General features: G+C 46.3%; 1 long non-coding RNA gene across 1 annotated transcript in view; it reads right to left on the reverse strand.

Annotated features, from left to right (window-relative positions):
- The window catches only part of LOC147125350 (uncharacterized), a 125,220-nt gene that overhangs the window by 76,894 nt on the left and 34,387 nt on the right, over positions 1-13,939 (reverse strand). The window contains exons 2-3 of the long non-coding RNA XR_015080059.1: positions 1,266-1,497; positions 429-849 (exon numbers count right to left, since the gene is read on the reverse strand). This is a non-coding gene — a long non-coding RNA (uncharacterized LOC147125350). The remainder of the gene's footprint in view (positions 1-428; positions 850-1,265; positions 1,498-13,939) is intronic.

Consider the following 13,939-nt stretch of genomic DNA (forward strand, 5'->3'; position numbering starts at 1 on the left):
TTCTTTTGAAATTAAAAAGGGTACCCAAGATGGCATCCGTGCCTCGTGGCAGAAAGCCTGCGGGTCTCCAAAATGGATTCTGCAGCCCAGGCTGTTTGAGGTAAATCGAAACTAAGGCTGCAGGTTTCCTGTGAAAAGAACTTTGTGATTTGAGACCCAGACAAGCTGTGAATTATGTATTAGGCCGAATCGGAGGCAGATCTGAATTCAATGGGGCCTACAGTTAAAGCCATCAAACAGTCTGCATACATAATCGGAAACAGATTAAACACATCCATCGAGGCTGGACAAGCCCATCAAGAACTTTCAGGACAATACGAGTCAATTATCGGGCTGGTAGATGCAATTACCGGCCATCTAACAACCCGTCAGTATAGATTGCTACCATTATTTTAACTAGCCCGCCAAAATTAAAACAAAGAACTAACCTGATTTGGCGGGCAGATAAGGGTTTTCGACGAAGGTATAATTGAAGGCCCCCAGGTAGCAATAGGTGTTGGTTGGTGTTGATAGAAGAAGAAGAAGGAACTGCTGTTCTGCTGCTGTCGGTATTACCGCTCCCCGGTTCTTCGGCCCCTCGCCCTCGTGGCTGCCGCTCTTCCCCCGTCCCACGCTTACCCCCTGGCCTTTGCCCGTGTCCTCTCCAACTCCACCTGGACTCGCCCCGACACCGGGTCGGGCGAACATGGGCAATTCAAGCCAGGCAAAGCGGGACGCGACGAGGGGAGGAGGAGGGAAGACCACCTGGGGAAGGCCAACTGAGGGGAGGCTTCGAATCATCAGGCCTTCAGCCTCAGCCGACCTGCGAGTATCTTCATGCAAACTCAAGCTGTCGGCGAAGAATCATCCCTGCAAGACAAAGTACCCAAACAGAGACTGTAACTTTGGGGTACTTGAACCTGGACAACGCCCTTGCAGCACCCGGAGCCCACGTGACGACGGCAGGCTCCAGAGAGCACCAAGAGCGAACCCCGAACCCAACCGCTGTTTTGAGTCTAACAAACCCTTTTTATTGGTGAGCATGAATTCTGACCCCTCATAGATTAACCTAGTTAGGTATAGGGGGTGGGATAAGGATAAGGGGATTGTTAAGATAGTTGTTTTCCCTCGATGTGCCGTGTGTTCCCCATTCCCTGTATAAGTATAGTGTTATTATGATTCTCTTGTAATTTTTGCCTGTAGAAGTGTACACTAGTAATTTTCCATAAGATTGTATCAAGTTTTTCCTCTTCAATAAAATCTTGGTTTTGTTTGCATCCACCCACCTGTCTACTCGAGTCTTCTCTGTATCGCTGCCTGTATCTAAGTCCGGTGTCCAGAACCCAGGGGGCCGAGCGATTCGAACCGCTCAAGGAAGGTAGTCAGAGGCAAAGCTGACTGACCCGAACACGCCTGTGCAAAACCCCCTACAAGGCTGCCACAAGAGCCTGCCTACCGGGTAGGATACCGGAGAGGCTGCCACCATCCATGGGACTGTCCCTCAGCGAGAATCAGCACCTGCAGAAAAGAAAGGGAGAAACTTCAGGGAAAAAACTAAAGGCTGCATGTAGCGACACAACAAGACATAGAAACATAGAAGATGGGAGCAGGAGTAGGCCATTCGGCCCCTCAAGCCTGTTCCGCCATTTAATGAGATCATGGCTGATCATCCACATTCAGTACCCTGTCCCTGCTTGCTCCCCATATCCCTTGATCCCTTTAACCTTAAGCCCCAGCCAGAACGGAGATGATTGGGTAATTCCCCCGTCAATCACGCCTGGAGACCACACTGCTGTAAAGTGACTGGGATTGATTTTACGCTCATAATTGTTATTATGCGATTATCCGCCACTCAGTGCGTTTTGCTGGAGAAATAACCCTGCTGTACTCGGGAGACTCTGTTCACTGTAGTTTCGGTTGTGAGTTCGGAGACTCCCGTAAATTAAAACCACAAGTCCTGCCATGCTTCCAACTCATTGACTGGCACAATGATGCCACTTGGTGGAGGTGCTGCCAACTATGAAATTACTCCACCCATGAAACTCCTTCGCAGGGAAACTAGTCCGCAGTGAAACATTTTTTCAACGGAGATTTGTAGTAAGAAATATAGATGTGCTTGAAAGAACATATATTTCACACATTCTCAAACTGCACTCCTAAATGGTCTAGCTCTAATTTTAAGATTGTGCTCCCTTTGTTCTGGCCACCATTTATTGCCCATGCAAGGGGTTAAGTGCTCCACGTCATTGGAAGTTTGCCTTGGAAGCTGCAACTAAGAACATAGGAATAGCTGGACGAAAGAAGACTAAGGTCCATCGAGTTCGCCTTCTACCATCCAGCGTGTATGGGGTTTTTGGCGTGTGTGCCCAGTCAGTTATGCCCCTGACTGTCTGAGCGGTTCGAATCGCTCCACACCCCCTGGGTTCTAGACACCGGACTTAGGTATAGGCGACGATACAGAAAATCGAGTAGACAAGTGGTTTGGTGCAAGAAAACCAAATTTTATTAAAAGGCTGAATAAAACACAATACTACTGAGAATTATTGGTATAGTTACAGGCATAAAACAGTTAAGACACTTACATGGGAATGGGGAATACATGGCACATCGAGGGAAACAAATACATTAAAAATCCCCTTATCCTTATCCCACCCCTATACCTAACTAGATTAAGCTATGAGGGGCCAGGAATTCATGCTCACCAATTCAAAACCTGTCGCTTTAGATGGTGGGGTTTGAGGTCCGCTCTTCCTGTCCTTTGGGGTATCCCATCGCCACGTGGTCACAGGGCGCGGCACTGAAGTTGTTTGTGCAAAGGCACCCTCCCTTTTTCTCCGTTAATGCCTTCGTCGAGTACTTCGTCGCGATGGGCCTTCTTCTCCTTCGGGCGGTCGCCAACGGTATTGCTGTGGTCGGGGGTCGGTTGGCGGTCTTTACCGTCTAATGATTTTGCTATCCATGCTTCGAACATCAGCTTATTTTTCAACTGGGCTATTACTGTCCATGTGACAAACGCCAGCTTATAACTAGGCCGTTTGTTTAGATTTTGCTACCCATTCTTCGAACACCAGCATATTCTCAAATTGGGGTTTTATTGTCCATGCATGTAACGCCAACTTATTCACAAAACGCCAGCTTATAACTAGGCGTTTGTTCCCCAAGGCGTCTTTCGCTGCCCTTCTCTGCTCTTATCGGTTTACCGTATTCTTCGTCTCGTCTCGTCTCGTCTGCCCGTTTGTGGCCTGTGTGGTTTCGAACTCGGGTCTCGTTCTCCTCCCCCGTTGGGCCCTCGGTGTAGTAATGGGCGTCCTTGGTGTTGAGTGGCGCGGGGAGCGAGAAGAGAGCCCGCCACAAGGCCAGGGCATGAGAACGAGAGGCAGCAGGCCAAAAGCCAAATGATAAGAGGCAAGAGCAAGAGAGCTAAGAGACCGATCACTACCGATGGGCCTACAATTATACCCGATTCTTCATTCCTTATCTGCGCGCCAAATCAGGTCAGTCCTTTGTCTAACTTTTGGCGGGCTTGTTTAAACTGATTACAGCCATTTACTTTAACGACTCCTGAAATGGTTGTCTCTGTGTTTTAATGGTTTCGATGTCCTGGCTGTTGGTTATGTATGAAACTTAATTGGGTTTCCTGACTCGATGGCTTCTGTGAGCTGTTACCAATTAAATATGCAGAAACCTGATGGCCTTGATTGCGGCCCATTCTAACCTGATCTGTTTCAAGGCGAATGGAATGCATATTCTGTGTTTGCACTGTCTGGCCTCACAGAGTCTATTCACAGGTCTATGCATTTTAAGTTTCATTCCAGGCTTGAAAAAAAGGTGCCTGCCTGTTTGCAGAGCCTTGCTTTTAAAATCCTGTCCTTTGGTCACGAGGTTGCAGAAGCCATTTTGGGTACCCTGTCTTTTCATAACTTGTCCATGCAGGGTCCCTTTATCCATAACTTTGGGGAATATGGGAATTTTGAGAACCCTGCAAGTGAGTCGCATGATACAATGATAATGGAGTTGTTGACGAATTATAGCAATCAATCCCTGAGTCTACAACAGACCCAGACACAAGGCGAAGAAAACCCCAGTGGTGGAGAGCTTTGGGAACTATAGGTCCAAAGTCACCTGTTCCTCCCGAGTATAAAGAATTCAGGAGAAACTTCTTTACCCAGAGAGTGGTGAGAATGTAGAACTCCTAGTTGAGGTGAAGAGCATAGATACATTTACGGGGAAGCTAGATAAGCACATGAGTGAGAAAGGGATAGAAAGATATGTCGATAATGTGAGATGAAGAGGGGTGGGAGGAGGCTCGTGTGGAACATAAATGCCGGCATAGACCTGTTGGGCCGAATGGCCTGTTTCTGTGCTGTAAACTCCATGTAAAAAAAATTCTATTTATAAGCAGTATGTTCTGCTGTAACAGTAGAGTCAGCCCATGCTTAACACAAGATAAAGAAAGACTTGCATTTCTATAGCAGCATTTCACAACCTCAGGACGTCCCAAAGCGCTTTACAGCCAATGAAGTACTTTTGAAGTGTAGTCACTGTTGTAATGCAGGAAACGTGGCAGCCACAATTTGCGCACAGCAAGCTCCCACAAACAGCAATGAGATAATGATCAGATCATCTGTTTTAGTGATGTTGATTGAGGGATAAATATTAGCCAGGACACCAGGACTCCCGTGCTCTTCAAATAGTGCTGTGGGATCTTTTACATCCACCTGAGAGAGCAGACAGGGCCTCGGTTTAATGTCTCTTCTGAAAGACAGCACCTCCGACAGTGCAGCACTCCCTCAATACCACACTGGAGTGTCAGCCTAGATTTGGTGCTCAAGTCTCTGGAGTGGAACTTGAACCCACAACCTTCTGACTCAGAGGCAAGGGTGCTGCCCACTGAGCCATGGCTGACACAATGAGACAAAAGAACATCACAGTACAGACAGCAATCTGTTCCCCATTTTGTTAAAACAAAACATACCACACAGACTATAAGTTGTTGCACAATCTGGAAAGAGTCAATGAATAGGACAGAATTCAGCCCAGTTAAGCTAACATGCAGAGTTGCCTTTTTACCATTCCCAGGTGTCTACTATTCTCGGCTTAAATGGACATCGGTGGCTCTTTCTCATGGCCTGGCAAGTACCTAAATGCTGTTGCTTTAATGGAGAAACAATTTAAAAGGAAATGTGTTTGAATAATTCATGCCATGACTCTAAATATACTACTTTATTCAAAACACTCCAAATTCTCCAGCTCTCTCCGCACCACATGGCATACTACAACCAAATGGATAAGCCAATAATCTTGCCCTAAATTTCTATTAATGGTGCCCTATTGCTAACATGGAGTGAGCCTCTGAATTTGATCATTTCTCTCACACATATATAACTCTCCCTCTCTGTTCTCCCCCTACCCCACCCTGAAACAGGGACTTGCCATTTTGGAAACACAAAGAAAGAAAGACTTGCATTTCTATAGCGCCTTTCACAACCACCAGAGGTCCCAATGCACTTTACAGCCAATGAAGTACATTTTTTTAAGGGTAGTCACTGTTGGAGATGGCAAAAACGCTGAACAATTATTTTGTATCAGTCTTTACGGTAGAGGACACTAAGAATATCCCAACACTGGACAAACAGGGGGCTCTAGGGGGGGAGGAGCTAAATACAATTAAAATCACTAAGGAAGTGGTACTTGGTAAAATAATGGGACTCAAGGCGGATAAATCCCCTGGACCTGATGGCTTGCATCCTAGGGTCTTGAGGGAAGTGGCGGTAGGGATTGTGGATACATTGGTAATAATTTTCCAAAACTCCCTGGACTCAGCAAAGGTCCCGGCAGGTTGGAAAACTGCTAATGTAACACCCTTATTTAAAAAGGGTAGTAGGCAGAAGGCTGGAAACTATAGACCTGTTAGCCTAACATCTGTGGTTGGTAAAATGTTAGAGTCCATTATTAAGGAGACAGTAACAGGACATTTGGATAAACATAATTTAATAGGACAAACTCAGCATGGCTTCATGAAGGGGAAGTCATGTTTGACAAATTTGCTTGAGTTTTTTGAGGAAGTAACATACAGGGTGGATAAAGGGGAACCAGTGGACGTAGTGTATTTAGACTTCCACAAGGCATTTGACAAGGTGCCACACAAAAGATTATTGCTCAAGATAAAAAATCACAGGATTGGGGGTAATATTCTGGCATGGGTGGAGGATTGGCTCTCTAACAGAAGGCAGAGAGTTGGGATAAATGGTTCATTCTCAGACTGGCAATCAGTAACTAGTGGTGTTCCGCAGGGGTCAGTGCTGGGTCCCCAACTCTTTACAATCTATATTAACGATTTCGAGGAGGGGACCAAGTGTAACATATCAAAGTTTGCAGATGATACAAAGATGGGACGGAAAGTAGTGAGTGAGGAGGACATAAAAAACCTGCAAAGGGACATAGACAGGCTAAGTAAGTGGACAGAGATTTGGCAGATGGAATACAATACTGGAAAGTGTGAGGTTATGCACTTTGGCAGGAAAAATCATAGAGCAAGTTATTATCTTAATGGCAAGAAACTGGAAAGTACTGAAGTACAAAGGGATCTGGGGGTCCTGGTGCACGAAACTCAAAAAGTTAGTATGCAGATGCAGCAAGTGATCAAGAAGGCCAATGGAATGTTGGCTTTGATTGCTAGGGGGATAGAATATAAAAACAGGGAGGTATTGCTGCAGTTGTACAAGGTATTGGTGAGACCGCACCTGGAATACTGCATACAGTTTTGGTGTCCATACTTGTAAGAGCCATGAAAGCTTAAGAAAATACTTTAAAATAGTGGTTAAATGGCATAATACAGTTAATTTACCTGACCGACTTATTGTATTAAGAAACCCCCTATTTTCTTGCTCCAGTAGTATAGTCCGAGACACCCCCTTCATTCTTGCCACAATGGTACAGTCCCTAAGCCACACATGGTATGCAGCCATTTTACAGTTTAAACTGCACGTGGCTGAAGGAGGCAGAAGTTGTGAGGTTTGGAGCAATACAGTTTTTGACCGTGTTCGTTTATACGTGTTTGCTTTGTAATTCCGTTTGTTAAGTGTTATAGTAAACAGTTTAAAAGACAAAGCTACGTTTGGGAACATTTTATTTCGACACGCGTCTACTCATTGTTAAAAGCCCCACAGCTCAGTGGCTGCCTGTTTGGAAACTAAGAAGCGCCACTACATTAGTCAAAAACTTGCTCCCTAAGAAGGAAAGGACGGAATCGTCGGCGAACGTATACATGAATGGTCACGGAGCCAGACGACAATATAAGAAAGCGAAGGTACAGTGACTGTTACTTGCTTTGTTCATTCTATTGAGAAGCTAAATAAGAGCTGCGGGTAAAATGGCCGAGGCCTTACGGAGCCAGGAGCTTCCATCAGCCAGAAGGATTGCTGGCCAAAAGAGGGAAATAAAGCTCACCCCAAAGGCAATGGAAGAGAAGTTACATAGAAGCATAGGTGCAAGGAAGGCTAAATTAGCTCAGATAACTGGAAAAATGAAGATAATTGATCGTCTCATGGAAGATAATGCTAATATTAAGAAAGCTGAAGACATAATGTATTACGATTTCTCCAAGCTGCATGAAGAATTTAATGTACTCAATGAAGATGTATTAGCACTTCTGTCTGAAGAAGAGGGAAACGCTGATCAGCACAACTGGTTTGATCTTAAATCAACCAGCATTAAGGACTATATCAAGGTCACAGAACAGTGGATGTTAAAGATTCGTCAAGATGCTGATACAGCAGAGAAAGATAAAGTTGACGATGAAGTCGGACCAGACGATAGCATTTCAGAGACTTCCGCCAGACTGAGCAAAAATCGAAAAGAAGGTAGCTCTGTTTCTGGACGCAGGTCAGTCGCTTCTACCACAAGCTCGTCGCGACGCATGAGAGCGGAGGTTGAACGGGCGGCGTTGATGGCGCGCGCAGCATCTTTAGCGGAGAAGCAAGCTCTTGAACGGGAAGAGGCCCAACTGCAGGTCCAAGAGGCCCAACTGCAGGCCCAACAGGCCCAACTGCAGGCCCAACAGGCCCAACAGGCCCAACTGCAGGCCCAAGTGCAGGCCCAAGTGCAGGCCCAGGTGCAGGCAAAGAAAGAACAGCTGGAGATAAAAACAGCTATAGTGGTCTCAGACGCCAGGTTGAGTGCGTACAAAGATTATGAAGGCTCGCGGGACGGCGGGAGCGAATACTGCCAGTCAATGTTGTCACATAGAGTTGGATCCAGGGCACCTTCAAGAGTTACAAGAGAGCCCGAAGGCAATCCCCTGGCATTACAGCATGGAAAAGTGGCCTCTCCACTAACAGGAGCATGTGATGCTACCCCAGACATCAGACGGTCTAGACTAGACCCTGCTGATGACCACCAGAGGCCTGAAGACACAGGGAGAAGCCTATACCGAGTGATGCAACGTCAGAACGAAATTACAGAGATGCTTGTAAAACAACAGAATCTGTTTCGACTCCCTCAAAGAGACATACCAGTGTTCCAAGGTGACCCACTCAAGTATAAGCCCTTCATCAGATCCTTTGAACAAGCCATTGACTCCAAAACAGAGAGCAGCAGTGATAAGTTGTACTACCTGGGACAGTACACCAGTGGTAAACCACAAGACCTGGTCAGAAGCTGTGAACACATGAGACCGGACCGGGGATACATAGAAGCCAGGAAGTTGCTGCAGGAGCACTATGGTAACGAGCTGAAGATAGCCACTGCATATATTGAAAAGGCTACCAAGTGGCCACAGATCAGATCGGAGGACGGAGAGGCATTGAACGCATATGTTCTTTTCCTCATAGGATGTCGCAACACCATGGAGGATGTTGAATTCATGGAAGAGATGGACAATCCTACGACTATGAGAATCATCATCTCTAAGCTTCCTTACAGGATGAGAGAACAATGGAGAAGAACAGCCTTTGAGATAATGGAGAGACGGAAAAGTAGAGCCAGGTTTGCAGACTTAGTGAATTTCATAGACAAACAGGCTAAAATTGCTAGGGACCCATTGTTTGGAAACATCCAGGATGTCAGCCCGACCACCGATGGAAGAGTGAAAGCCAAGCCTGTTGAATCAAAGACTCTCAGGAAAGGTGGTTCCAGGGGAAGCAGCTTTGCAACTATCGTCACCCAGGCCGAGGAAGAAAGGCCCCAGAACTCATCTCCCAAAAAGAGCAGCACAGTGACGTCTGCTAATGCCTTTCAGAAGCCATGCTTATTCTGCGAGAAGAATCATACATTGGATTTCTGCAGCGACATCAAAGCACAGCCACATAAGGACAGAATCGAATTCCTGAAGTACAACGGCCTATGTTTTGGATGTCTCTCTCAGGGGCACCTGAGTAGAAACTGTAAGCAAAGAACAACATGCAGAGAGTGCACTCGGAAACATCCCAGTCTGCTGCATATCCATAAAGAAGAACAAGTCTCTAAGAAGAGTGAAGAAAACAATACCGACGAGAAGGTGCTCAAGTGCTCTGGTGTCGCTAGAACCAGAGACTTGTGGACTCACTGGGGCCGGTGACAGTGACTGTATTCTTGCCATCGTACCAGTAAAGTTCAAGTCTAAGAGGAGCGAGAAGCTTGTGGAGACTTACGCCTTCATGGATCCAGGTAGCTCAGCAACGTTCTGCACAGAATCACTCATGCGACAGCTAAACGTTAGAGGCAGAAGAACAGAAATCCTATTACGCACCATGGGTCATGAGAAGTCAATGCAAAGTTATATCCTGTCAGACTTAGAAGTGTGTGGACTTGAAGAGAAGGACTTCATAGACCTGCCTAATGTTTTCACACAGAGGGAGATTCCTGTTAGAATAGGGAACTTAGCCCTGCAGAAGGATGTGGATAGATGGCCTTACCTAGAAAAGGTGCATCTCCCATACATTGAAGCAGAAATTGGCCTATTAATTGGAACCAATGCCTACAAAACTATGGAGCCATGGCAGGTGATAAACAGCAAGGATGACGGACCCTACGCCATCAGGACAGCCCTTGGATGGGTAGTCAATGGACCGGTAAGGAGAGATGATGGCAACAAGTCGAACAAGGAGGAACGACAAAACGTCACAGTTAATCGCATCTCTATCGCAAGCATTGAAGAGCTGTTGATACAGCAGTTCAACGCAGACTTCTCAGAACGCAGCTGTGAGGAAAGGACAGAGATGTCACAAGAAGACCATCAGTTCATGGATTTGATGACAAGGTCTACACAGTTCATTGATGGCCACTATCACATTGGTTTGCCACTGAGAAGACAGACCGCGAAGATGCCGAACAATCGCTGCATAGCAGAACAACGCGCCATCAGTCTAAAGAGAAAGCTGAACAAGAACCCCGACTTTCACGAAGACTACAAAGGCTTCATGAGAAACATCATAGCGAAAGGCTATGCTGTAAAAGTGCCCGAGGAACAGTTGAACAGAGACGATGGAAGGGTCTGGTACATTCCTCATCACGGTGTGTATCACCCAAAGAAGAAAAAGATCCGGGTAGTGTTTGACTGCGCCGCCTCATTCAGAGGAACTTCACTGAATGACCAGCTGCTTCAAGGTCCTGATCTTACTAATACCCTCATTGGCGTCTTGACTAGGTTTAGACAAGAGCTCGTTGCCATGATGGCAGACATAGAATCAATGTTCTACCAAGTCAGAATCCCTGATGAAGATGCTGATCTTCTGCGTTTCCTTTGGTGGCCAGATGGCGACGTTAGTCAAGCGATGGTAGAATGTAGAATGGCCGTACACTTGTTTGGAGCCACATCATCTCCCAGCTGTGCAAGCTACGCTCTCAGAAAAACTGCAGAAGATGGCAAAGGCAATGCACCATCAGAGGCTGTGGAGACAATCTTCAGAAACTTTTATGTCGATGACTGTCTGAAGTCCGTGTCAACAGAAGACGATGCCATCGCACTGTCAAGAGACCTTAGAACTCTGTGTTCGAATGGAGGATTCCATCTGACTAAGTGGATAAGCAACAGCAGAGCAGTTCTAGCTTCTATCCCAGAAAAGGAAAGAGCCACTGAAGTCAAAGATCTGGACCTGAGCCACGATGTCCTTCCTATCGAGAGAGCTCTTGGTGAACAATGGTGCATTGAGTCAGACACGTTCAACTTCAGGATAATGGTGAACGAAAGACCATCCACAAGACGAGGGATTCTCTCCGTGGTCAGTTCCATCTACGACCCTCTCGGATTCCTGGCACCACTCATTCTGCCAGTGAAGCTGATGCTACGAGAGCTGTGTAGAGACAAGAGAGGATGGGATGAAGATATCCCAGAAGGTCAAGCTCAGAGATGGCACAGATGGCTGACAGATTTGCAACAACTTTCTAGCTCCAACGTCAGTAGATGCATCAAGCCCGCGAGTTTTGGAGTTACAAAGACGGCTCAACTACATCATTTCTCGGACGCCAGTGAGGACGGCTATGGCACGGCTACTTACCTCTTGCTGACAAATCAACAGGGCCAGAAACATTGTGCCTTCCTCATGGGGAAATCCAGGGTGGCTCCGCTGAAGCAGGTCACCATCCCGAGACTGGAATTGACGGCAGCGGTTGTTGCAGTTAAAGTTGACCAGGTGATGCGGAAAGAGTTGCAGCTCCCATTAGAAGAATCTGTCTTCTGGACGGATAGCACGACGGTGCTGAAGTATATAGAGAATGAGAAGATATGCTTCAAGACCTTCGTAGCAAACAGAATCTCATCCATTAGAGAAGCTACACAACCATCTCAATGGAGGTATGTAAACACCTCATTAAACCCAGCAGATCAAGCCTCACGGGGATTGAAGGCTGAAAACTTCATGAGGAGTGAAACTTGGATACAAGGCCCAAGTTATCTGCTGGAAACAGAGAGATCATGGCCAGAAAGACCAGATATGCCAAGTCAGATTGCTGAAGACGACGTCGAAGTCAAGAGATCAGTCACAGTAAATCTCATAAATACGAAAGAGAACTTTGACACAGTGAACAAGCTTGTTAACCATTTCTCAGGATGGCACCAGTTGAGGAAAGCAGTTGCATGGTTTCTAAGGTTGAAAGAGTTGCTGCTACACCTGAGCGGTAAGAGAAAAGAGTACCGAGCCACTATCAGTCAGTCTGAAAGTAACCCTGATAAGCAGAGAATGCTCCTACAGCAGTATATGCATCAGCACAAGACCACATTGGGCAAGAATTCATTGACCGTGGAGGATTTGGCCAAGGCTGAGAAGGAGATAGTTCACTTCAGTCAAAGACAAAGATACCCAGAAGAAATCGAAGCTCTACAGCGAAATACTCCAATCAAGAAAGGTAGTCATATCTACAAGCTGGACCCTACACTGCAAGATGGAGTACTGAGGGTGGGAGGGAGACTAAACAAATCTGCTATGCCAGAGGAGGCCAAGCATCCTGCTATCCTTTCTAAGGACCTCCGGGTTGCTACTCTCATTCTTCAGCATATACACCAGAGTATTGGACACAGTGGGAGGAATCACGTGCTTGCGAAGCTAAGACAAAGATACTGGGTTCCAGGAGCTAATTCCGTAATAAGAAAAATACTCTCTGAATGCATTGTTTGCAGACGGTTACACGCTAGAGCTGGGGAGCAGAAAATGGCAGACCTGCCTGAAGACCGTTTGTTACCAGACAAGCCCCCATTTACAAACGTAGGGGTGGACTATTTCGGGCCTTTCGAGGTAAAGCGAGGACGGAGCCTTGTCAAGAGATATGGTGTGCTTTTCACTTGTTTGACCATCAGAGCAGTTCATATTGAGGTGGCACACATGCTTGACACTGATTCCTGTATTAACGCCTTGCGGCGCTTTGTCTGTAGAAGAGGACAGGTGTCCATTATGCGTTCTGATAATGGCACTAATTTCGTCGGAGCGGAGAGAGAACTACGGGAAGCTATTGAAGGTTGGAATCAGCTTAAAATACAGGAAGCCATGATGCAAACAGGAATTAAGTGGATCTTCAATCCTCCGGCTGCATCCCACCACGGAGGTGTCTGGGAAAGACAGATACGCACCGTAAGAAAACTACTCAGTTCTGTACTGAAGCAGCAAGCGCTTGACGACGAGGGACTCCAAACCGTTCTGTGCGAGGTCGAAGCCATCATTAATGACCGACCGATAACTAAGACATCAGATGATCCCAATGACCTCGAAGCCCTGACTCCGAACCACCTGTTGTTGTTGAAAACACAGCCAGCCATGCCCCCGGGAGTCTTCAAAAAGGAAGATCTGTATGCCCGTCGGAAGTGGAGGCAAGTTCAGTATATGTCAGACCTTTTCTGGACCAGATGGACAAGAGAATACTTACCTCTGCTACAGGAGCGTCAAAAATGGTCCAAAATAAAGAGGAACTTCATTGTCGGAGACATTGTCTTAATCGTGGACGATTCAGCCCCTAGAAATTCTTGGTTGATGGGAAAAATAATTAAGACCATGCCAGACTCCAGAGGCGTCGTTCGTCGCGTTCGTTTGCAAACCAAGACCAGTACCCTGGAAAGACCGATCACAAAGCTCTGCCTGCTACAAGAAGCAGCGTGAAAGGTTCCTGAACGAAAAAAGTGGACACTTATATTGTAAATATGTTGAACTCATTAGTTTATGGCTCTTAATGTTTGAGTAATTGATATGCTTCATGTGCCTAGTCAATTAGGGGCCGGAATGTAAGAGCCATGAAAGCTTAAGAAAATACTTTAAAATAGTGGTTAAATGGCATAATACAGTTAATTTACCTGACCGACTTATTGTATTAAGAAACCCCCTATTTTCTTGCTCCAGTAGTATAGTCCGAGACACCCCCTTCATTCTTGCCACAATGGTACAGTCCCTAAGCCACACATGGTATGCAGCCATTTTACAGTTTAAACTGCACGTGGCTGAAGGAGGCAGAAGTTGTGAGGTTTGGAGCAATACAGTTTTTGACCGTGTTCGTTTATACG

This window comes from Somniosus microcephalus, chromosome 1 (genome assembly GCF_052327205.1).
Source record: "Somniosus microcephalus isolate GS21.2 chromosome 1, FLI_Smic_1.0, whole genome shotgun sequence".
Classification (NCBI taxonomy): Eukaryota; Metazoa; Chordata; class Chondrichthyes; order Squaliformes; family Somniosidae; genus Somniosus; species Somniosus microcephalus.